We start from the raw sequence: 25,531 nt of genomic DNA on the forward strand, positions 1-25,531 counted from the left end.
AGTGTGAATGTGCGTGCAAAGTTTGAGCGCAATTGGACGGTGCGTTCATGATTTGCAGAATTTTGTTCAAAACCAGCCAATAATGCAAACTTTAGATGTCAATCTTAGCCAATCAGTATGGAATATGAAAAATCAAACACATCCGTCGTGATCACATGACTATAGAGATCATGTGTACCGATTTGCGTGAAATTTGGATAACATTGGAAGGAGTAGTATAAAAAAATGTGTTTTACATAAGTCGGCCTCCTGGTGGCGCTATAAAAGGTAGATGTGAAAAATGCGGGGCAAAGGTTTTTCCTTGACCTATAGGGATTGTGCATACAAAGTTTTACCCAGATCGGTGCAATTATAGGTAAAAACACGAATCGGCCTGTTATAGCGCCACCATGAGGCTGATTTGAAAATGTTCAAATGGTAGTTCTTCCTCGGCCTAATGGGAATGTGCGTGCAAAATTTCACGGAAATTGCATGCTGTGTTCATGATTTGAGGCATTTTGTTCAAAACGAAGCACTCCTGCAAACTTTGGAAGACATTTTTAGCCAATCAGGATGGAATATGAGAAATCTGAAAGACCCGTTTCGTTTAATGACTATAGAGATACTGTGTACCGATTTGCGGGATTTTTGGACAAAATCTGTAGGAGTACTATCGAAAAATGTGTTTTACACAAATCAGCCTCCTGGTGGCGCTATAACAGGCCCCTGTGAAAAATTTGGGGCAGAGGTTCTGCTCTGGTATCCAGGGACTGTGTGTGCACAGTTTGGCTGCGAGCAAGCCAACGGTGCCGGAGATTAGCTGTACACAGACAGATCGAATGACGGACGGACACACACAGGGGGTAAAACATACTCTCTCGCCATGCCTTTCGGCCTGGCGGAGACAATAAAAGTAATAGAAAAGACACAGATTAGAAGGATTAGATGAATCTGTCATGATTAAAATGGAGTTTGAAGTCACAATAGGTTTGTATAGGAAGGGGGCGTGTCTGATAAAATGAATATCACAAATCTGAATACCGAATCAAGCAACATAAAAACTGTCTGGGGGCTCCCAAAAGCCTGAGTAGACGTTAAAATGACCCCAAACATGTTTGAAAGTGAAATATCCCTTTGAAGGAGTAGTTCACCCAAAAAAGTACTTATTTTCTATCAATTACACACCACATGAAGCCTTGAATTCATGGAGAATCCAGCGTAGCAATAGTTCAGGTAGGCACGGAAGGCTAGCCTGGTTCCAGACCATAGACCCCGCCCACTCTCTGAGTGAGCTCCTCTTGGTCTGGTGTCATAATGTGAGCCTATGGCTTTTCATGGTAGAAGAAAAATCTGTCAAATCAGAGTCGAAGGTGGGGGTGGTCTAACGACAAGCCAATCAGCGAATATCTGCTAAAACAATCTGTGCGATGACGTCAGATGTGGGCGGATCCGTGGATCTCTTGTGATTGGTTTAGGGAAATTTGAATCCCCCCTCCCTGGTAATCGCGGACATTGCAGGCAATTTCAGACTGAAGCTCCACGCAGCTTCAGGCTGATAATCAGGCTAACGGAAGGCAGGAGGTGTTCCCGGACCCCCCCCCCCCCTCTATTAATTCGCCAACAAGTTCATTAATAAATACACCCACAAGTCAGTCTGTCTCTGCATGTTCAACCTCACTTCAGTCTAATTCGCTACAAGCTAACTCACACAGGCCCTCATTCTTTCAAGCAGACCACCATTCACCGTTCATTCTACGTGCTCAGCTGTCTCAGCTCGTTGTACAGCTGTCAGCGTTCACACTCCATCCACCTCCCTGGCCTCCTCCCTGTGGCATTTAGTTCATACTAGACCATACCCGGTCGGCGCAGCGCATCCGTGGGGGGATATGCGCACATGATCTGGCAACCCGGGAGGCAGTTCGTCCCATAGCTGGGCAGCCCCGTAACCATGGCGACAGTGTTTGACACAAAAACGCTAATAAGAAGCTGAGATTTGATGAAATTGAAAAACGGGCTTCACAGTTGCGTTCAGATGGTAATGGTCAATGGCTGTGTGCAAAATCAGAGCAATTGGTCCAGCCAGTGAGGAGAACCGGGTATCTTCACTCACGTACTCACCACCACTACAGAGGTTACTAGAATTATAGTATGATGTTAATGGATGATTCTGAGGATTGTACTGTGATTCTATGGATTGTGCTATGATGTGTGGTATCTTAACTTAAGCAATTGAAAGGGTCAATGTTGTAATAACTGTATCTTATGCTCTGTTCTGGGGGTTTGTGATCTCAGATTGTGTGTCATGCTTGCACAGGTAACCTGTAATATCACAGGAGCAGAGTCACACCGCCAAACTGCATGCAATATCATTGCAATAAATATGTTAAATGGTTCATCCTGAGCTGAAGTGTTTAACAGACTTTTTTTGTTGCATTCCTAAGCCAATCATTTGATGACTGGCGGAGACTCTGCTAGGAGAGAGACTCTCAGTAGGAGACTCAGTAGAGTCAAAGAGTCTCCTACTGAGAGTCTATCAGTAGGAGACTCAGTAGAGTCAAAGAGTCTCCTACTGAGAGTCTCTCAGTAGGAGACTCAGTAGAGTCAAAGAGTCTCCTACTGAGAGTCTATCAGTAGGAGTCTCAGTAGAGTCAAAGAGTCTCCTACTGGGTCTCCTATTGAGCGATGACATGGTATTCCTTTAAGTCACAGGTTCGATTGCCCTCAGCTACCTGCTGCTTGGAGAACGGCCACCGTGCCTCCTGCTGCCACTGCTGAGAGAGAGAGACTCAGAGAAACTATTATGACTTTAACTTATTGAAGCTTCATGGTTGCAACACCAGCAGGTTAGCAGCTCACAGCTCATCAGAGACATTCTGATGCACTTCTCAGAAGATGATGAGATGACAGTAAGATGCAGTAGGCTAATACCCAGGGGGCAAACCCCCCCTTTTTTTGGAAACCTGCATTTGCCCTGCCATCAAAGGTTGGCCACCAGAAATAATATCTATGACCCAGTAGGATCACAACCTATATGGACAACCCGGTCAATTTTTTGCTGGAAATCCAATATGGCCGCCTCAATATTGGCCCCTATCAGAAAATAGCTTTGGCGATAACTTTTGAACCAGATGGGCTAGAAATGCAAACTTGGTGTCTATTTCATGGTTTCAGAGCATGAGAAACTCAATGGAATACTTATTTTTATGATTAGGTGTGTCTGGACCTTTACTTTGCATATTTCCAAGATGGACGCCACCCGAAAATGAGTTTTACTATGACTTTTACAGTGACAGCTAACTGTTATGGCAAAAAGTCTGCTTTTTAAGCAATATGAACACATTTGGTCAGTTTGAGCTTTCATTTCTATGTTGTCAATATGGCTGCAGTCATAAATAATGTATGGTATTACATTTTTGCTCAGATTCTATCTATAGTTGTGGGGATGATTGCAGTGAAAAATCTGAGAAAAAGCCCACAATGTATCTTATGTATCATTTTAATAAACTAACTATAATATAAACAGACACATGCACACTCCAAGACTTGCCAAAAACTTCAACTTTAGGGCTATACAAATTAACATAGTGGTATGCATTCAAGTAACATAACAAAATATAGACTACTTAGTGACAAACAGAGTAAAAGCGGATTTGAGGTTGCCTACAAAAGGTTCATTTTGACCTCTATGGTGCTGTCTTGCCTGCTTCTAAAGCCAATGATACTATGGTACAATGCTATTCACCATCACTGTTGTCACGTGTTGCACTGATCCTGCTGCATCGTGTCTCCAGTCCCTGGCAACGGCATCCTAAGTAGCATGGAATTTCCTTCTTTGCACAGGAACAGTTTTTCTGGCAGCCTTTGATACAGCTGCATGATATTGCCTTGTTCATTGACACAGCCCAGGCTGGCTCGGTAGATGCAAGGGGGACTGCATTGCTAGCACTGAGAGACCATCCATACTCTGCGAAAGAGGGAATATCCGGCTTGGCGATGTGTGCATATTTATCTATTATGGTTGCTAGAGCAGCTCTTCTCAGGTGCAGGTCAAAGGCATTCTCTGTCGGGGGCAGCAGCTTTAAGAGGGTTGATCTATTATTGAGGAACTTGTACACTCTAAGCTTACTCAGGTCAAAATCCTCCGGGTGGTCCGCTTTGGATGTATATACAGCAATTGTGAGGTCTTGTGCCTGATTGATGACATCGTCTGAGAGGGAATCAGAGGAGTTTTCACCAAACTCCTCAAGTGCAGGGAGATCCAGACACATGCTGGCCTTGAACCATGCCTTCTTCCCAGTGAAGAAGGGATAGCTGGTGGTATCTCTGCCACTTAAACTATGGATAAAGGGCAGGGCACGACACCGTGCGAGCCCCAGTGCTGATACCATTTGATGGATAGGAAGGTATGAATTTTGCTCTGTTCTCACCCACAGCTCTGGAAGGCATCTGAGATGGGTTGCTTTATAGTAAAGGCACATGATGATGATGTCTGTGTCATTGGCATGGATGACAACTCTGTCAACTTTGTCATTCTGGACACTGTACAGGGTGTGGAGTATTATTCTTGTATCAGCCTCCTGTTGTGTGGGTTCTAGTGCAGGGACATCTTCAATATAGACCCCTCCTTGATCACCACACTCATTGTCTCTTCTTTAAACCCCCCACCCAGGTAAAGATGTGTTGGACCAAGGGCCGACTTAAGTTTCTCATTTTCACACCATTCGTCACAGAGGAAACTCAATAGGTTTGCCTTGTTAGCTGACACAGCAAAAAACTCCCGAGGATCTGGAGCTGTGTAATGCATACTGACTTCATATTCTTTGGAAGGTTTTGGTTGAGCATATCTGTGTTCTTGCTCAGCTGTCTTAAGACTAGGTCCACTGTACCGGTCACAACAGAAGTGAATGATCTCTGTGCCAGCAGGCACATCATTCAACAGCAGACGTTGGTATCGTTCAGCGATTGTTCCAAATGCTTCACCTTTCAGGAACGACCAATGGCGTATGGCATACATGGCATCAATAACTACTGCTGTTTTTCTGTCTTCTGTAGGCAGGTCAGGGATGCATGCAACTTTGGTCTCCTCTTTCAGGACCTTCACAAGGCTTGCCTTGGTACCTGTTCTCATCCTGCCATCTTCCTGGAAGAGGGAAGGGGGGGAAGTCACTCCACTCGTGGTTGCCTATAAAGTCAACAAGGTTGAGTTCTCCACCACTGGCTATGATTTGGGTCATGCGCAGGAGGGCAGTAATTTCATTGCTCTTGCCAGGTGCTGAGGTTTTCCCCTTCGATTCTTTGGATTTTGTGTTTTGAGTATGGAAAGTGTTAAGCTTCATTATGCTTGTCTTCTTCTGATCACTGGACAGTGATTCACACAGTGCCTTCAGACCCAGTTTGTTCACACTCATCAAGTCGTCCTTGACTGTGGAATCAGCACACTGTCCTATAGATATGTTGATCATGGATGATGTGCTCACTGTTAATGGGTTAGTCTCCACTGCTGCCATGACCTTGACTACCATCTCTGCATCCCGGGTTACACGACTCTGACCAGACTCATGGTGTGGGTTGGAGGAGTGGAGGTGGAGCATAGACTTGAGCTCTGCAGAGACAGCTGCAGTGAGTGTTTTTGTGTAGACCCATTTTGTCCGGGCAGCAGGGCTGAGTGTAATGCCATCCAGACCGCTTGCTTCCTTGGCATCAGCATTATAGGTCTGCTCCAGTAGCATGTCAAAAGCAACACTGTTGTGGCTGCCATCTGCTCGTCTGCCAACAAATACACCTGCCATCAGTGCTTCATGTACCTCTGAAGCTGTTTCTGGTAGTTTCTTCATCTCAGCCAAATACAGAGGTAAAGATTGCTGCCCGTACTTGTAGTGGCCTGCTGCAGTGAGGTAGGGTAGCATTCTTGCTGATTCACAGAGATGTCCTGTCCAGTCACCTTCCCGATCGTAGTAGATAAACCTTTGGAGAATATCTGACATCTCCAGGAAGGTTGCCCAGAGGACTGCAGTTGGTTGCCCATTCAATGATTCCTGAAAAAGCAGCAGCTGCTCTCCTAGGACTGCCATCTCTGGACGCCTCACCTGTATAGCAATGCAGTCCCCCTTGCATCTACCGAGCCAGCCTGGCCTGTGTCAATGAACAAGGCAATATCATGCAGCTGTATCAAAGGCTGCCAGAAAAACTGTTCCTGTGCAAAGAAGGAAATTCCATGCTACTTAGGAGGCCGTTGCCAGGGACTGGAGACACGATGCAGCAGGATCAGTGCAACACGTGACAACAGTGACGGTGAATAGCATTGTACCATAGTATCATTGGCTTTAGAAGCAGGCAAGACAGCACCATAGAGGTCAAAATGAACCTTTTGTAGGCAACCTCAAATCCGCTTTTACTCTGTTTGTCACTAAGTAGTCTATATTTTGTTATGTTACTTGAATGCATACCACTATGTTAATTTGTATAGCCCTAAAGTTGAAGTTTTTGGCAAGTCCTGGAGTGTGCATGTGTCTGTTTTTTATTGTAGTTAGTTTATTAAAATGATACATAAGATACATTGTGGCCTTTTTCTCAGATTTTTCACTGCAATCATCCCCACAACTATAGATAGAATCTGAGCAAAAATGTAATACCATACATTATTTATGACTGCAGCCATATTGACAACATAGAAATGAAAGCTCAAACTGACCAAATGTGTTCATATTGCTTAAAAAGCAGACTTTTTGCCATAACAGTTAGCTGTCACTGTAAAGGTCATAGTAAAACTCATTTTCGGGTGGCGTCCATCTTGGAAATATGCAAAGTAAAGGTCCAGACACACCTAATCATAAAAATAAGTATTCCATTGAGTTTCTCATGCTCTGAAACCATGAAATAGACACCAAGTTTGCATTTCTAGCCCATCTGGTTCAAAAGTTATCGCCAAAGCTATTTTCTGATAGGGGCCAATATTGAGGCGGCCATATTGGATTTCCAGCAAAAAATTGACCGGGTTGTCCATATAGGTTGTGATCCTACTGGGTCATAGATATTATTTCTGGTGGCCAACCTTTGATGGCAGGGCAAATGCAGCACACCCCCCTTTGCCCCCTGGGTATAAGTCATACTGCAGACTCATTCATCCAGTTCACTCATTCACATCAACGGTACCACAGTGGAGCAGCTCAGTGATTCAAATAGTTACATTCACATCTCTGAGGACCTCAAATGGGACACACATGTGTCCCATTTGAGGCTCCTCACATGGCAGGTGAGCCAGTAGGGTACAACAGTAGGTCCTCCTGGTGGAGGCTCCTCACATGGCAGGTGAGCCAGTAGGGTACAACAGTATGTCCTCCCGGTGGAGGCTCCTCACATGGCAGGTGAGCCAGTAGGGTACAACAGTAGGTCCTCCCGGTGGAGGCTCCTCACATGGCAGGTGAGCCAGTAGGGTACAACAGTAGGTCCTCCCGGTGGAGGCTCCTCACATGGCAGGTGAGCCAGTAGGGTACAACAGTAGGTCCTCCCGGTGGAGGCTCCTCACATGGCAGGTGAGCCAGTAGGGTACAACAGCAGGTCCTCCCGGTGGAGGCTCCTCACATGGCAGGTGAGCCAGTAGGATACAACAGCAGTGACAAGCAGTGAGAGGAATGAATTGACATAATGACGAAATTGGGGGAAAAGGGACAAAAAATAATTGGCTACTCTAAAGGAAAATAAAGAGGGGGTGACGTAGTTCTTTCCCCTCAATCATGGTCCAAGCTGGCACTCCTGAAACCAACCAATAGCAGAAGAGAACTTATCTTACCTCCTAAAACCAATCAATAGCAGAAGAGACCTTATCTTACCTCCTGAAACCAACCAATAGCAGAAGAGAACTTATCTTACCTCCTAAAACAAATCAATAGCGGAAGAGACCTTATCTTACCTCCTGAAACCAACCAATAGCAGAAGAGAACTTATCTTACCTCCACAAAGGACAGCTCCTCCCACTACTGCTGCTCTATACATGTTAGTGTCCTCTGGAACAGAAAGACACCATATGATCAAATGATCAAACTGAAATTATATCCAGTCAACATTTCAAGTCTTGATTTTGAATATTTAATTGTTGATATAAAAATACATTGTGCTATTATTAGCTTGCATTTCAATTCCAATTCATTGAAATTAAAGGTAGGATAAGTGATATTTTTGGGTTAAAACAAAAAGTAAAGAGAGAGACTTCCAATGTCACTTGTTTGTCTTGTATCCTGTATGAGTTCTCTCTCCTGATTGGACAAATCATTACCATCACAATATAGATCTATTTAACATTTATTTTAACAAAAATAAAAACATATCACATATCGCCTTTTGATCTACCACAACACATACTGTAAGAGAGATCTACCACAACACATACTGTAAGAGAGATCTACCACAACACATACTGTAAGAGAGATCTACCACAACACATACTGTAAGAGAGATCTACCACAACACATACTGTAAGAGAGAGATCTACCACAACACCTAATGTAAGAGAGATCTACCACAACACATACTGTAAGAGAGATCTACCACAACACATACTGTAAGAGAGAGATCTACCACAACACCTAATGTAAGAGAGATCTACCGCAACACATACTGTAAGAGAGATCTACCACAACACATACTGTAAGAGAGAGATCTACCACAACACCTAATGTAAGAGAGATCTACCACAACATATACTGTAAGAGAGATCTACCACAACACATAATGTAAGAGATATCTACCACAACACATACTGTAAGAGAGATCTACCACAACACATACTGTAAGAGAGATCTACCACAACACATACTGTAAGAGAGATCTACCACAACACATACTGTAAGAGAGATCTACCACAACACATACTGTAAGAGAGATCTACCACAACACATACTGTAAGAGAGAGATCTACCACAACACCTAATGTAAGAGAGATCTACCACAACACATACTGTAAGAGAGATCTACCACAACACATACTGTAAGAGATATCTACCACAACACATACTGTAAGAGAGATCTACCACAACACATACTGTAAGAGAGATCTACCACAACACATACTGTAAGAGAGATCTACCACAACACATACTGTAAGAGAGATCTACCACAACACCTACTGTAAATTCATTTCTGATTTTGTTTTCCTGTATGAGTTACCTGGAGGTGGAACCTCGTTACCTGGAGGTGGAACCTTGTTACCTGGAGGTGGAACCTCGTTACCTGGAGATGGAACAACAAACATCAATTGACTGTTGGTCACCTGTCTGTCCTCTACAGATTGGGAGAGTGCCAAGTACTGGGGGGGGGGGGGGGTACATCTGCTATTGTGACAATATTTATCTGGAGCAGAGGTTAACAAAAAATTAAATCATGGAATATTTTCCGTGATCACCGTCCTCACGGCGAATGCCTCTTTACACGCACGGGGGTCTAGTGGAATCGGGGGGGGGGGGGGGGGGGGTCCATTCCATAGTTATGACCAGTTGAATGTGGCTTGTTTTCAAAACAACAGAAAGCAGAGACACAATATACTGTTATAAATCCTATAACACTAAACGAAACCAGCTTCAATTTGTTGTGATCACGCGATTTCTGGGTGTACTCTTCTTCGGTGATCCTGGGACCGATGCGATGACCTGGTATTCCTTTAAGACACTATCAATAACAGGCAATAATGCCACAGTGGTCGCAGGCCCCGTCAGTCATCTATGACAGTGGTTCTCTCCCAAAATAATCATATTTGAACTGGGGACCCCCTAAAATAATCCCCCAAATAATAATCATATTTGAACTGGGGACCCCCCAAAATAATCCCCCAAATAATAATCATATTTGAACTGGGGACCCCCCAAAATAATCCCCCAAATAATAATCATATTTGAACTGGGGACCCCCTAAAATAATCCCCCAAATAATAATCATATTTGAACTGGGGACCCCTCAAAATAATCCCCCAAATAATAATCATTTTTGAACTGGGGACCCCCCAAAATAATCCCCCAAATAATAATCATATTTGAATTGGGGACCCCCTAAAATAATCCCCCAAATAATAATCATATTTGAACTGGGGACCCCCTAAAATAATCCCCCAAATAATAATCATATTTGAACTGGGGACCCCCCATCCTGACAAGCACTTGGAATGTAGGAGATGAGGCGTTGCATTTAGTTAGACTCTGTTCCACAGATAATTATTGTGAAAATAGGTGTCTTCCTTCAAGTCACAGGTTCGATTCCCCTCAGCTACCTGCTGATTGGAGAGCGGCCACCGCGCCTCCTGATGCAACTGCTCTGGCTAAGGCGGCTGATGACATCATACTGTGGCGTATGAGCCAGCAGTGCTCCAGGCGGAAGTGAACCCGACTCCTGTCAGGACTAATGGAGCTGTGAGAGAGAGAGAGAGAGAGAGAGAGAGAGAGAGAGAGAGAGAGAGAGAGAGAGAGAGAGAGAGAGAGAGAGAGAGAGAGAGAGAGAGGGTGAATGTGAGTCCCGTCCATCGTCATTGGAGTGTGCGGTCCCTTCCTCTCTCTCTCTCTCTCTCTCTCTCTCTCTTTCTCTCTCACACACTGATACACTATACAACCACACTGAGCACTCACCTGCCAGAGCAAGAATGGAAACCAGGAAACCAGGAATATGGAACATCATGGTTCCAGCTTTTAAATCCTAAAATGATCGTTAATTAAACCCAGACTATAATCTTCCTCAAGACCGTGGATCTGGATAAACTGCCAGAGGTTGTGGCAGACAGACGATGATCATCAGGAGGACACCCCCCCCCCCCCCCCCCCCCCCCCCCCCATCAGGAGGACACACCCCTCCACTTCCTTTGGGCGTGTGCAGATAGTGTGTGGTTACTGGTCAGCACAATGTTGTGTTATTGTTGTACACAGTGAGCAATGAAGGTGTTGTTTTGAGTAGTGGGAATGATTGATAGTTGAGAGAATGTGGGTGGGTAGTCAGTTGGTGATGGAAATGACATAGCATGTGTTGTTAGTTGACATGGTTTATTGTCATGTTGTAATAGAGAACAGTAATCTGTAGCAGGTACGATGCTGTTGCCATGGAGAGGCTGACACCTGTCTGACGGGGGGGGCGGGCATACCATAACAATAGATAATAGGCACACACACACACACACACACACACACACACACACACACACACACACACACACAGACACACACAGACACACACACACACACACACACACACACACACACACACACACACACACACACACACACACACGCACACACACACGCACACTCGCCAAGTTTCATTATGGAAGAAACTTGCTTTACACTCTAGACTTCCAAGGAAACGAAAACAAAACCCAACTAGAAAAAGTGCTCCTCGGAGCACAACTCTCCGCCAGGTCAGCTAGGTTATTATGGCCTCCTGGTGGCGCTATAATAGGCCAATGTGAAAAGGGTGCCATTTCTTCTTAGGCCTTGCACGGCAATCGGACACTGCATTCATGAGTTGAGGCATTTTGTTCCAAAAATGTGGTTTGCTAAATTAGACCAGCTGGTGGCGCTATAACAGGCCAATGTGAAAAGGGTGGCATTTCTTCCTCGGCCTAGTGGGAATGTGTGTGCAAAATTTCACAGAAATCGCACACTGCGTTCATGATTTGAGGAATTTTGTTCAAAACGGACCTATCCTGCAAACTTTAGAAGCCAATGTTAGCCAAGTAGTATAGAATATGAAGTATCGGACACATCCATCTTGATCACATGACTATAGAGAGACTGTGTACCGATTTGCGTGATTTTTGAACAGAATCTGAAAGAGTAAGAGCAAAAAAAATGTTTTTCAAAACTCAGCCTCCTGGTGGCGCTCTAAAAGGCATATCGATGGCCAAAACGCAAAACCTCCTATCTGAAAAATGTTAATTGTTGGGAAAATGAAAAAGAAAACTACAAAATGTTGTATTTTTTTTGCACAATGCTATTTTTTTATGAAACCCATCACATAATACACCGTTTCTGGATGTCTGGACAATATTACATTATTATATGTTAATTACACTGATTTCATATTGCAAATGCAGATAGGAGGTTTTTCCCCACTTTTCCTGGATAATTCTGCAGATAGGAGCTTTTGCATTCAATGTAAAGTGATTGCTTAACTACATAATGACAAATAGTACTAGCTGAAAATACATACATTTACAGCTGAAAACAGTTGCATCAGTGGTGTGGTCTAGTTTTTTTTTTGTTGAGGTATACGATAATCATTCCCTGCACGAAATGCGCGTGGTTGTGGGTATACGCTAGTGCGTTTTCAATGGATGGAATGGTTAGTAGACTGTATACGCCTTCTTCCAAAAAAATCTGCACTGTATACAGCGTAACACGGTAGAACACACCACTGAGTTGCATTGAATGCTTTTTTATTTTATTCAAAAACAAAACAAAGTTTGCAGGGCAATGCTCACAACAAGAATCTAAAATGAAAGTGCTTACAAATAAAATGTACAAAAAGGACAACAGGAATACAATTAGGTGGACTAGAAAACAACTGGCCCAGGCACCCCTCGACATAATCCCCCCTATACCCTCTACCCCCAACTCCACCACCTGAAATACCCCCCCACTCCCACAACCCCCATTCCCCCCAACCAGCACACCACACCCCCCAAACCCTCATGCCCTACAACTCCCCTAACTCATACAACTGGATCACCAACCTTGTGTCCAGTGTGGATAGTGGAATAGTATGTAAGATCATTGAATGTCTTAAAGAGCCTATAAGCAAGGAGGAAAGACGGATGCCTTGACCCTAGAATCACCAAAGCCAGGGAGGAGATAAGAGCAGCACACAGGGGCTTTGTCGCTGACCAAAAAGGAGAGGGTCTGAGGGAGGAATATAAGCGGAGGAAGGAGTAGCTATACCAAGTGTATGCAACTCGAAAAACAGGAGCTGACCCAAAAGATCAGGGACATTAAAAAGGTGCATGTTAAACAGAAGCATGGCAAGAGCTGGAAGCTCATCAATGAATTTCTGGCAGAAGCTCTTCTCAATCTTCCAAGATCTGGGGAGAAAGCGCAGAGGAAGGAGTTGAAACATGGTACCAGCAGAAGAAGAGGATGATCCGATGCTCTTGTCTTCCATGACCTTCCCATACCAGATCATGGATCATTTACCATGGATGAGTACCAGAGGGCCAAGGCTACTATCAAGTGAGGCAAGAGGAGGATGGAGTGACAGCAGAGGTTCTGATGTATGTGCCCATAGACGAGGTGGTGTTGGATTTCATCAAGCACACACGTCTAGTGAGCTGCCGAAGCTGTGGAGCAAAATGATCATCGATCCAGTACCAAAGTCAGGCGACCTCACCAAGAGGGACACCTCCAAGGCATTAACCTGAGCTCACAAGTCGCCAAGGCGGCTAACAGGATGATCCTCAACCGTCTTAGACCCATCTTAGACCCTGTACTGAGAAACTCGCAGAACGGCTTCCGCCCAGAGCGAACAGCAGACGGGCAGATACTGGTGCTGAGGAGGATATTGGAAGGAGTAGGAGATGAATCTTTCAGTGGTGATCACCTTCCTGACTTCCAAAAGGCTTTTGGCACCATCCACCGGGGAAACTGATGAACATTCTCCGGGCCTACGGAGTTCCTGAGAAGATGGTTCAGATGATGGAGACGCGCTACTTGAGGCAGTCCAGGCAGTGCCTCAGTCCAGGACTTGAGGCAGTCCTTCAAATAACCTGGGCCTGGACTGCTTCAATGGAGCAGGACCTGAAGGTTCGGGGGGCACTTGACTGGAATGCCTTGCATGGGATGAGGAGAGTGTGGAAATCAGACATGGGAGAAGACCTCAAGAGGCGGCTGTTCATATAGTTACAGTTGAGTCAGTACTGCTGTATGGGGCTGAGACATGGACCATCACAGCACAACAGGAAAGGGCCTTGGATGGAGTCTACACAAGAATGCTATGAATGGCACTAGGAGTCACATGGACGGGCCAAATCAGAAATGTGGTCCTCTACGGGAACCTACCATGTGTCACAGACAAAGTCAGAGAGAGAAGGATGAGGCAGGGCAGTGCGTCAGGCATCCATACTGTAACTAATGGCAAGCAAACTGACACTATGGGAGCAAACCCAGGGCAAAGCCAGGAAAGACAGGAAGTGCACCACCTACGTAGATGCACTTCGGCGTAACAGCTTAGCCAACAACACTGTAGAGCTCAAAACCCTGATGCTAGATAGGAGAGTGTGGAGGGCAGCTTTTCAGGAGTCCCAAGTTGGTGTTGGCTAGACCACACTCGCATCGCAAAGACCCTATTCTATATGATCCGGCCTAACTGCCCCCCCTCAACATAATCCCCCCCGTACCCTCTACCCCCAACTCCACCACCTGCAATACTCCCCCACTCCCACAAACCCCACCCCCCCAACTGCCAGCCCACACCTCTCCACCTCCATACTCAAAACCCCATTCCACTTCAGGAGTCCCGAGTTGGTGTTGGCTAGACCACACTCTCGCATCGCAAAGACCCTATCCTATATGATCTGGCCTAACTTGCCTATGCCCCCCTCAACAAAATCCCCCCATACCTTCTACCCCCCAACTCCACCACCTGCAATACTCCCCCACTCCCACAAACCCCATAGCCCCCAACTGCCATCCCACACCTCTCAACCCCCATAACTCAAAACCCCATCCCACCCCATAACCTCGTACCCCCAAATCCCATCCAATGAATTACCCCAACTCCCAGAACCCCCGGTCAACATGCCCCCAACCAACACACCACAACCCCCAAACTCCACCCACCCAAGCCCTCATGCACCCCCCACCCCATAACCCCCCAACCGCCACCCCACACTTCCCACACCCCATAACTCCAAACATCGCAAAGACCCTATCCTATATGATCTGGCCTAACTTGCCTATGCCCCCCTCAACAAAATCCCCCCCATACCTTCTACCCCCCAACTCCACCACCTGCAATACTCCCCCACTCCCACAAACCCCATAGCCCCCAACTGCCATCCCACACCTCTCAACCCCCATAACTCAAAACCCCATCCCACCCCATACCCTCGTACCCCCAAATCCCATCCAATCCATTACCCCCACTCCCAGAAACCCCGGTCCCCATGCCCCCAACCAACACACCACAACCCCCAAACTCCACCCACCCAAGCCCTCATGCACCCCCCACCCCATAACCCCCCAACCGCCACCCCTCACCTCCCACACCCCATAACTCCAAACCCCATCCCACCCCCATACCCTCATACCCCCCAACCGACACAACACAATATTCTCATAGGGTTGTTGGCTGCCACGGTGTTCACGTGTGATTTTGATCTGCATTTAATAAAAAATCACAACATGGATGTTCACAGCAAAGCAGCAATGACAACCTCTAACCACAAGTTCAAAATGTTCAACGCCAAAACCTCCTATCTAATACCTAAAAATGACCTCCTATCTACATAGATGCACATAGGAGGTTTTTACCTAGAAACAAATAGGCTTACAAATTAATAAATAATGTTTTTTTAATGCTAATTTTGAGATCAAGACATTCTACAGTACTGTAACAAGTATTACCAATCACATTTTTGATCAACTCACACTCTTGGTGTTATAAAAGTTTCACCACCTGACACTAATCATTAGCAATCAACAAGGCAATGCAATTAACTTGATAGTTACTAACAAATACTTAAATAGTAAGGGTGGAAGACACTTTTTTATTTTGAAAATAATTGATTAGTACAAACTGAAAGACATTTAGATGGTCTACATAACGCAGAATTCTAAAGTTTCAGCTCTGTCTGCTGCTCAACTAGTTCTGGTGCAGATAAGAGGTTTTGCGCTTCAACATTTTAGCACTAATTGGCACTGAACAAGATAGGAGGTTTTAGTCAAATGACTTTTCTGACAAAATGAGGGGCAGGACTATCTTGCAGACAGACTGAGCATGTGCAGCATAGCCTATAGTCCTCATCCACAGTGAAATCTGAAAATCATGAAATTTGCACTTAGGAGGTTTTGCGTTTTGGCCATCGATATGTGAAAAATGCACGGCAAAGGTTTTTCCTTGGCCTCTAAGGAGTGTGCATGCAAAGTTGCACGCAGATCGGTGCAGTTATAGCTAAAAACGTGAATCGGCCTGTTAAAGCGCCACCATGAGGCTGATTTGAAAGTTTTCAAGTGACAATTCTTCCTGGGCCAAGTGGGAATGTACGTGGAAAATGGACGGACGGACAGACAGACGGACGGAGGGTAAAACATACGCACACTGACTTGATGTGTGCGTGTCTGTTTAGCATCGACCGCTCCTTTACCAAACATCCAGATAATGTTCAGAGGTTTTTTATTGTCTCCGCCAGGCCGAAAGGCATGGCGAGAGAGTATGTTTTCCCCCCTGTCCGTCCGTCCGTGTGTCCGTCCGTCCGTGTGTCCGTCCTTCTGTCTGCGACCAGCTAATCTCCGCCACCGTTGGCCCTGTCGCAGGGAAACTGCGCACACACACACTCCCTGGATGCCACAGCAGAACCTCTGCCCCACATTTTTCAGATCAGCCTGTCATAGCGCCACCATGAGGCCGACTTTTGCAAAACACATTTTTTGCTATTACTCCTACAGATTTTGTCCAAAAAACACGCAAATCGGTACACAGTATCTCTATAGCCATGTGATGAACACGGATCTGTCTCATTTTCCATATTCCATCCTGATTGGCTAAAATTGGCTTCCAAAGTATGCAGGTTTGGTTCATTTTGAACAAAATGCCTCAAATCATGAACGCAGCATGCGATTTCCGTGAAATTTTGCACGCACATTCCCACTAGGCCGAGGAAGAAATGCCACCCTTTTCACATTGGCCTGTTATAGCGCCACCAGCAGGTCTAATTTAGCAAACCACATTTTTGGATTAAATGCCTCAAATCCTGAATGCAGTGTCCGATTGTCGTGCAAGGCCTAAGAAGAAATGGCACCCTTTTCACATTGGCCTATTATAGCGCCACCAGGAGGCCACAATAATCTACCTGACCTGTCGGAGACTTGCGCTCCGAGGAGCACTTTTTCTAGTTGTTTTTTTTTCTTCGTTTCGGCACCTTTTTCACCCGGTGCCAATTGTCTAAGTGATCCTGGGCGCTACATCCCCCCGCCAGCCTAGGGAGCCCAGAGCCGAGCTCATGCCTCCTTCATGCCTCCTTCAAAGAGCCAACTGACCTTCTTGTCACCTGACAGGGGGGAGTTTCCCCGGTAGGACGTAGCGCGTGGAAGGAACACGTTATTCCAAGCAGTTCCCTTCCCCTCCATCAGGCGGCTATCATGGGGGAAGCCGTATAGAGATCAGTACTACATTAGAACACCTTTTCATGGAGCTGCAAACCCATCCAAATGTCCCCTGTATCAGGGGTCTTCAATGATTTTCAGGTCAAGGGACCCCTTAGCTGAGAGAGAGATGAAGCAGGGACCCCTTAACTGAGAGAGAGATGAAGCAGGGACCCCTTAGCTGATAGACAGATGAGGCAGGGACCCCTTAGCTGAGAGAGAGATGAAGCAGGGACCCCTTGGCTGAGAGAGAGATGAAGCAGGGACCCCTTAGCTGAGTGAGAGATGAAGCAGGGACCCATTAGAGATTCTAATTTGCCCAGTCAACATTATCAAGCACGCTACGCGGGTGCTGAAGGGTAGTCAATAGACCACCGAAGTCTGACGTAATTTACGCATCCTTTGTTTGTCTACCTGGTTCGCAGTTTTCCACCCCCATTCTGAATCCCATAGACGTATTTAATATCGCGTCAAATAAGAACTGTGTTCCAAAAATAAACAAATGACCCCGGTGGTTTGACTCTTATGGATATGAAGCATTAACTGACGGTGAGAAAACGATAATGTTACTTCCGCCAAATTAGTTACATTTTCGCCAGAAACAGACTGTTTCAAATATAAGTGACTGACTATCATAAACGATACAGAACCTCCTCCCTGACAATGGCGCCGAGACAGTTTGTTTATTTTTGGACCACAATTCTTATACGAGACGATTCTATGATGACCCAATGTTATTCTCCATAGCGAAATTACTTTAGGAACCTGGGGATGAACGAGTGACGTCAGGACTGCGGTGGTCTATTGGTGAAGGAAATGACAAAGCATTTGTTGCTAGTTGACATGGTTTATAGTCATGTTGTAATAGAGAGGGGGGGGGTAGACTAATAATAGATAATAGCCAATAATGCCACAGTGGTCGCAAGCCCCCGTCAGTCATCTTAGACAGTGGTTCTCCCCTCCCATATTTGAATTGAGGACTCCCCAAAATAATCCCCCAAGATAATCATATTTGATCTACAAGCTCACCTCACAATTTTTGCCTCTTTCTTAGATTACTTGACAATTTGGCCAGTGTTTGACCATGCAGTATAATAAATAAATAGTCTTTTTTATGGTTTTAAAAAGGTCTTAAAAGTCCTTAAATTGTCACTTTACTGTCATCTGGTGACCCCCCTCAAAATCATGGGGGGACCCCCACAGTCCCCACCCACAGGTTGAGAACCACTGATCTATGACAGTCTGTCATATAGATGAATGATGGGGCCTCTATATGACCCCCCCATTCTGTACATGTTTTCACACTACACAGTATGTATACAGTTGACTTTAAACAGATTCTGAAATGCAAAACAAAACAGCAAACAGTTTGTCAAACTGTGTCTTAAATGTCGTAATGTCTTAAATGTCATCTTGATAAGCTGCTGCGTTCTCATTGGATGAACGGTGAGTTTGTTATGACAGGAGGTGATAGATCAGTTACTATTGTTACTGACGGGAGGATGTCTTTCCCAGGTGTTTCGCCCAGGCAAAACACCCGGGCAGCCCTTAGCCTGGTAAACCCTCCCTCCGGAAATCTCATTTGTAATTTATTTCAGGAGTGAGTCTGGCATGATCGCCCATTCTGCAATGTGGCTGTGGGCTGGAGTTGGGCGGGAGTAATACCGTTGACTGACAACCCCTTCAGCCAATCAGCAGTGTTCCCCTTCAGCCAGTGCATTTTTACCACCTCCAGACTAATGTGACGCAACGGGACTTTTGAGACAAAATAGGTTGTCTTATTCGGATACATGTGTGTCACTGCCCGCCCCTGCCGGTTCTCTGAATTTTTATTTTTAAATAGGCTCTGTCATGATTAATTGACCACATATATGAAGTTAAACAACTAAATTCTATCCAAGTGAATGGGCTAGAAACGCCCACACAAGCCTTCAGGCCAGACTCCTTCCTGAAATCAAATGGAAACTAGAAAATGTGCTCCTCGGAGCACAGGTCTCCGCCAGCGGACCCGTGCTATTTTAACCAAAGGAAATCACTTACCCTATCTTTAACCATAGTTTTCTATGAGAGTTACTGGGAGTTAGTTGCATTGTGTGATCTCAGCTGTGATCTCAGTTTGTACTGGAAAGTACTGTTCCTGATTGATCCTGTCTAAGCTATTTATATTACATATTGTGATGTCACGTGAAACTTGACCAATGTTAGGTGTTCTCAGACGGACACACACGCACGGTCGGGTAATTTGTACTGGAAGGTACTGTTCCTGATTGATCCTGTCTTACCTATTTATATAACATATTGTGATGTCACATGCAGCTTGACCAATGTTGGGTGTTCTCAGACGGACACATAGAGACGGACGGAGAGGAAAAGATACTCTCCATTAATCCTGTCAATATTACATATTGTCACGTGTCACTTGACCAATGTTAGCTTGGCTGATGGATAGGTGTGTCTTACCTCACTTCCAAAGACATAAGTAGTCTTTGGACTTCTTTTTTCTAAATGTCTCATGCATGAGCGAGGAACGCACGTGGGCGTGCACAAGGTTTAACATGAGCTGGGTTCACATACAGTACACGTGTGTGTGTGTGTGTGTGTGTGGGGGGGGGGGGGTCACTTGTTCTCATGTTTTTGTTACTCGTTTTATCTTTTTCAGATGCTAGGTTCATTGTTTACTGAGATACTACACTGTCTCTGTATTCTATGATCCTATAGTTTACTGAGACATTACACTGTCTCTCTGTATTCTATGATCCATCCTATAGTTTACTGAGACACTACACTGTCTCTGTATTCTATGATCATATAGTTTACTTAGACACTACACTGTCTCTCTGTATTATATGTATGTGTTTACCTTACCTACTGTTCTCTCTCGGTACTTCGTCCTCAGACGAGCCCTCCATCGGCGTCTCCAGTCATCTGGGTTCTCCATACATCTGGCCAGCTCCTTTGTGCTTTCTGCACCAGCACCTTTCCTTAGTACATCCACGTAGGCAGGTGTTTATACATGCTTATCTTTGTTGAGATCAGATGCTTTGGCCCTTTTCAGACTGTGTGTGTGTGTGTGTGTGTGTGTGTGTGTGTGTGTGTGTGTGTGTGTGTGTGTGTGTGTGTGTGTGTGTGTGTGTGTGTGTGTGTGTGTGTGTGTGTGTGTGTGTTCTATGATCCTATAGTTTACTGAGACACTATGTTGGCTCTCTGTATTCTATGATCCTATAGTTTACTGAGACACTACCTTGTCTCTATGTATTCTATCATCCTAGAGTTTACTGAGACACTACACTGTCTCTCTGTATTCTATGATCCTATACTTTACTGAGACACTACACTGTCTCTCTGTAATGATCCTATAGTTTACTGAGACACTACACTGTCTCTCTGTATTCTATGATCCTGTAGTTTACTGAGACACTACACTGTCTCTCTGTATTATATGATCCTATAGTTTACTGAGACACTACACTGTCTCTCTTTATTATATGTATGTGTTTACCTTGCCTACTGTTCTCTCTCTCTACGTCGTCCTCAGACGAGCCCTCCATCGGCGTCTCCAGTCATCTGGGTTCTCCATACATCTGGCCAGCTCCTTTGTGCTTTCTGCACCAGCATCTTTCCTTAGTACATCCACGTAGGTAGGTGTTTATACATGCTTATCTTCAGTGTGTGTGTGTGTGTGTGTGTGTGTGTGTGTGTGTGTGTGTGTGTGTGTGTGTGTGTGTGTGTGTGTGTGTGTGTGTGTGTGTCAACATGTGAGAGTGAAAACATATAATTATGTACAGTCCATGATGAGTGATTAATGAAGGTCATGACAGGACTTAAAGGAATGCAGTATCTCAATAGTTTGATGTAAAGGAGCCTAACTTTGATCAGAGGTGAGGAGGAGGTCTGATTGTGAGGCTGTGGATCAAGGGTTTCCATGGATTATGATTGTGGAGCGTTGTTACGGGGCCAGGCTTCAAGCCAGGGTCTGTTTTGATATTGGTATTATTCCGTTTCTTATGCCGTTTTTGGCAGTTCTGGCTTAACCGTGCAGCTCTTTTTACGAAACCCGGCCATATGGTAGATGGTCATGAAAAACTATCAAGAAATAATTCTCACAACCTTTCGTCAAAAGGTGGCGCTATAGCACTCAATTGAAAATGCCAACTTTGAACAGGTACAACTCATGCCCTATTTGACCTACAGCCATGGAACTTGGATACACACATGCGTCTCCTCATGCTGAACAACTTTCACACTCTGACTTTTGACCTCTGACCTTTAGATCTCCCATTTTTTTTGTATGATATGAAAATTGGCTCTTAAAAGCTTCATTCTTTCACTTATGGAAAATCCGCCACTAACGTTTTGTCGGCAGAGGTCCAAAGTTCATGTGTAAAAGGTTTCGTGCAGATTACTCAACAACATCCAATCATCTGCCCCTAACACATACATGCAGACCCACATTTGTTTAAAACTTTGCAGAAATGTAGAGGGTCAATCCAGATATCACTGAAACCAATCTTACTCCAATTGGCCAAAGGGGGGCGCTATAGCAATTTTTTGAAAATGCAAACTTTAAACAGGCCTAAGTCATGCCTCGTTTGGCCGAAAGTCGTGAAACTTGCTTACACTTGTGCCTTGACTCATGACACTTGTGCCATGACTCATGTATCACTTTGACCAGTAAGCTCCGCCCTTAGATTATCCGCTATTTTGAGCAGTTTGAAAAATACTTGTTTTTGGCAGTTCTGGCTTAACCTTTGCATACGCTTTTCACATTGGACATGTAACAATTTTGAGCAGTTTGAAAAACACTTTAACCCAGGATTTTCCAGCTATTTGTGTGAAACTGTATCATCTGCGTGAGCTCCTTCTTCACTGGTTCTGGTCCGTTGGTCCAATGGCTTCTCTCTACAGGTCGCCGGGTCAAGCCTGACCTCATACAGTCTCAATTTGAATTGCATTGCAAACAACATGACTGTATCAATGAATTCATGTGCAATAGAGAGTATGTTTTTTTCAATGTACAGTATACCCTATTTCCTTGTGAAAATAGCCAATCTAAAATCTCACAACTTTTCAGATAGCAGTACTTTTTGAGCTTGTAGATTGGGTACTTTAACTCAGTTCTTAGGAGACACAACATTTCTTTATTGGTAAATGCTTTGTGAACCAGTGATCTAGAGTAGTTGGCGAAACAGAGGCTTGGTTCATCACAAACATAAAGGGTTGTATATATCAACAGACACTATCAGGACAGCCGTATCTCTAGTTCAATGAGAAGAGAGGCAGCCTGTGAATCCGGAGGTTGTTGGTTCGATCCCTGTCCCGACAATGTGTTGAGGTGATTGTGATTTGGCATTCTTAGGTTTATGCATAGTGCTTCTTGAGGTTAGGGGTAGGCATAGTTTTAGAGGTTAGGGTTAGTGAGGGTGGGTGAGAGGAAGCATTGCAAAAAACATGACCTTGTTAAGCTCAGTCTTCTATGTTTCTATGGCTTATTGTGCATATTACTTAATGTTTGGTCTTTCTTTTTCTTTCAATGTATGACATACTTCATTTTGAAAATAGCCGATCTACAATCTCACAACTTTTCAGAAAGCAACGTTTTGTGAGCTTGTAGATCGGCTACTTTCTCTAGTTTTCGTTCCGAGGAGACAAAAATGTCTTAATGGTAAATGGCTTGTGAACCAGTGATCTAGAGTAGTTCGGGACACAGAGGCTTGGTTCATAATGGACGGAAATGAGGATAGGCTTAGGCGTTGTTTTACTGAGGTTAGGGTTAGTGAGGGTTTAAAATGCTCATGTTAATTGCATGGTCTTCTATGTTTCTATGGCTTATTGTGCATATTACTTATCATTGCTTCTTTCTTTTTTCTGTCTGCCTTCCCTGGCCCGCTTATTGCTGCTTGCAGGTATATTAGTATACTTATTATTTTAGCTTTCCATTTGCTCCTTTGGTCGTTCATCTGGATGTAAAAGTGTTGTTGTTGTTGTTGTTGTTGTTCAGGTTTTTGATGACTTAGCATAAGTTCAGTTCATGTCCAGTAGTTTGTTGAGCTCTGTACAGTGCTGTATCATAGGCAGCAGAGACATCTATAAAAAGATGCTTTAGTTATTACATTCAAACCATCGTCAATGTGGTGGGTAAAGATTAATAGCTGTCCAGTACCAGGTGGCCTTAATGACCTGGAGGCCTGTTTCTATTGAAACGGATGAAACATAGTAAAGGCTGCTACTGTCCAGTACTGGAGCGGCCAGGGCAGAAACCAGCTTGGAGTCTATGAGTGGTATGAGACGTACTGTAGATTATAATAATAGTTAATGTACAACATTTAACAGACACAATAAAACCACCTGACCTAGCTGTCACCTTTATGTTGTTAGACTTTGATGAGGAACAACATGTTTAAACTGCTCATATAATCATAAAGTTTAATGAGGGGTGGCCATGGCTGGATGAGTAGAGAAGCCTAGTTTATGTGTCAAAGGGTCTCTGTCTATGTGTGTCACTGAGCAAGACATAACTGCTTCCCTGTAGCGCCTACTGCTCCTGATATTAGGATAGGTTAAATGTCCCCATATACCCCCCACCCCCCCTTGGTTAATGTTTACCAAGAGAGTAAGCCTACCTCAGATTTATCTTGTTTCTTACCTTTATACCTGTATTGTGGTTGCACTATTTTACTTGGGGGTGTTCACTCTCCATTCCGACATCTCACCACTCCGACTAGTGGCTTCCGCGTGCGGTTAGGGTTAGGGTTAGGGTTAGGTATAGGGTTCGTCAACGTCGGAAAGGCGACATGTCGGAAAGGAGAAATGCACCCTTACTTGGGTAAAGTTACTTGATTTCACTTTGAAAAAGTACACGCTTATCTTTGTTGAGATCAGATGCTTTGGCCCTTTTCAGACTGTGTGTGTGTGTGTGTGTGTGTGTGTGTGTGTGTGTGTGTGTGTGTGTGTGTGTGTGTGTGTGTGTGTGTGTGTGTGTGTGTGTTCTATGATCCTATAGTTTACTGAGACACTATGTTGGCTCTCTGTATTCTATGATCCTATAGTTTACTGAGACACTACACTGTCTCTGTATTCTATGATCCTATAGTTTACTGAGACACTGCTCTGTCTCTGTATTCTATGATCCTATAGTTTACTGAGACACTACACTGTCTCTCTGTATTGTGTTTACCTTGCCTACTGTTCTCTCTCTCTACGTCGTCCTCAGACGAGCCCTCCATCGGCGTCTCCAGTCATCTGGGTTCTCCATACATCTGGCCAGCTCCTTTGTGCTTTCTGCCCCAGCATCTTTCCTTAGTACATCCACGTAGGTAGGTGTTTATACATGCTTATCTTTATTGAGATCAGGGTGTGTGTGTGTGTGTGTGTGTGTGTGTGTGTGTGTGTGTGTGTGTGTGTGTGTGTGTGTGTGTGTGTGTGTGTGTGCGTGTGTGTGTGTGTGTGTGTGTGTGTGTGTGTGTGTCAACATGGGAGAGTGAACACATATAATTATGTACAGTCCATGATGAGTGATTAATGAAGGTCATGACAGGACTTAAAGGAATGCAGTGTCTCATTAGTTTGATGTAAAGGAGCCTAACTTTGATCAGAGGTGAGGAGGAGGTCTGATGGTGCGGCTGTGGATCAAGGGTTTCCATGGATTATGATTGTGGAGCGTTATTACGGGGCCAGGCTTCAAGCCTAGGCTAATTTTTGAAATTGGCATTATTCCGTTTCTTATGCCAATTTTGGCAGTTCTGGCTTAACCGTGCAGCTCTTTTTACGAAACCCGGCCATATGGTAGATGGTCATGAAAAACTATCAAGAAATAATTTTCACAATCTTTCATCAAAAGGTGGCGCTATAGCACTCAATTGAAAATGCCAACTTTGAACAGGTACAACTCATGCCCTATTTGACCTACAGCCATGAAACTTGGATACACACGTGTCCAAATTTTGAATGATATGAAAATTGGCTCTTAAAAGCTTCATTCTTTCACTTATGGAAACATTGGACATGTAACAATTTTGAGCAGTTTGAAAAACACTTAAACCCAGGATTTTCCAGCTATTTGCGTGAAACTGTATCATCTGCGTGAGCTCCTTCTTCACTGGTTCTGGTCCGTTCGTCCAATGGCTTCTCTCTACAGGTCGCCGGTTCAAGCCTCAATTTGAATTGCATTGCAAACAACATGACTGTATCAATGAATTCATGTGCAATAGAGAGTATATTTTTTCAATGTA

At 44.5% G+C, this 25,531-nt stretch overlaps 1 long non-coding RNA gene across 1 annotated transcript; it reads left to right on the top strand.

The window, feature by feature from the left end:
- Nucleotides 1-20,203: 20,203 nt before the first annotated feature.
- Nucleotides 20,204-24,618, top strand: LOC311050992. The gene is made up of 3 exons (XR_014601352.1): nucleotides 20,204-20,298; nucleotides 20,839-20,941; nucleotides 24,514-24,618. It is a non-coding gene; the product is annotated as an uncharacterized lncRNA (long non-coding RNA).
- The last annotated feature ends 913 nt before the right edge of the window (nucleotides 24,619-25,531 follow it).

Source organism: Gymnoscopelus microlampas (assembly GCF_963454915.1).
Source record: "Gymnoscopelus microlampas genome assembly, chromosome: 8".
Taxonomy (NCBI): Eukaryota; Metazoa; Chordata; class Actinopteri; order Myctophiformes; family Myctophidae; genus Gymnoscopelus; species Gymnoscopelus microlampas.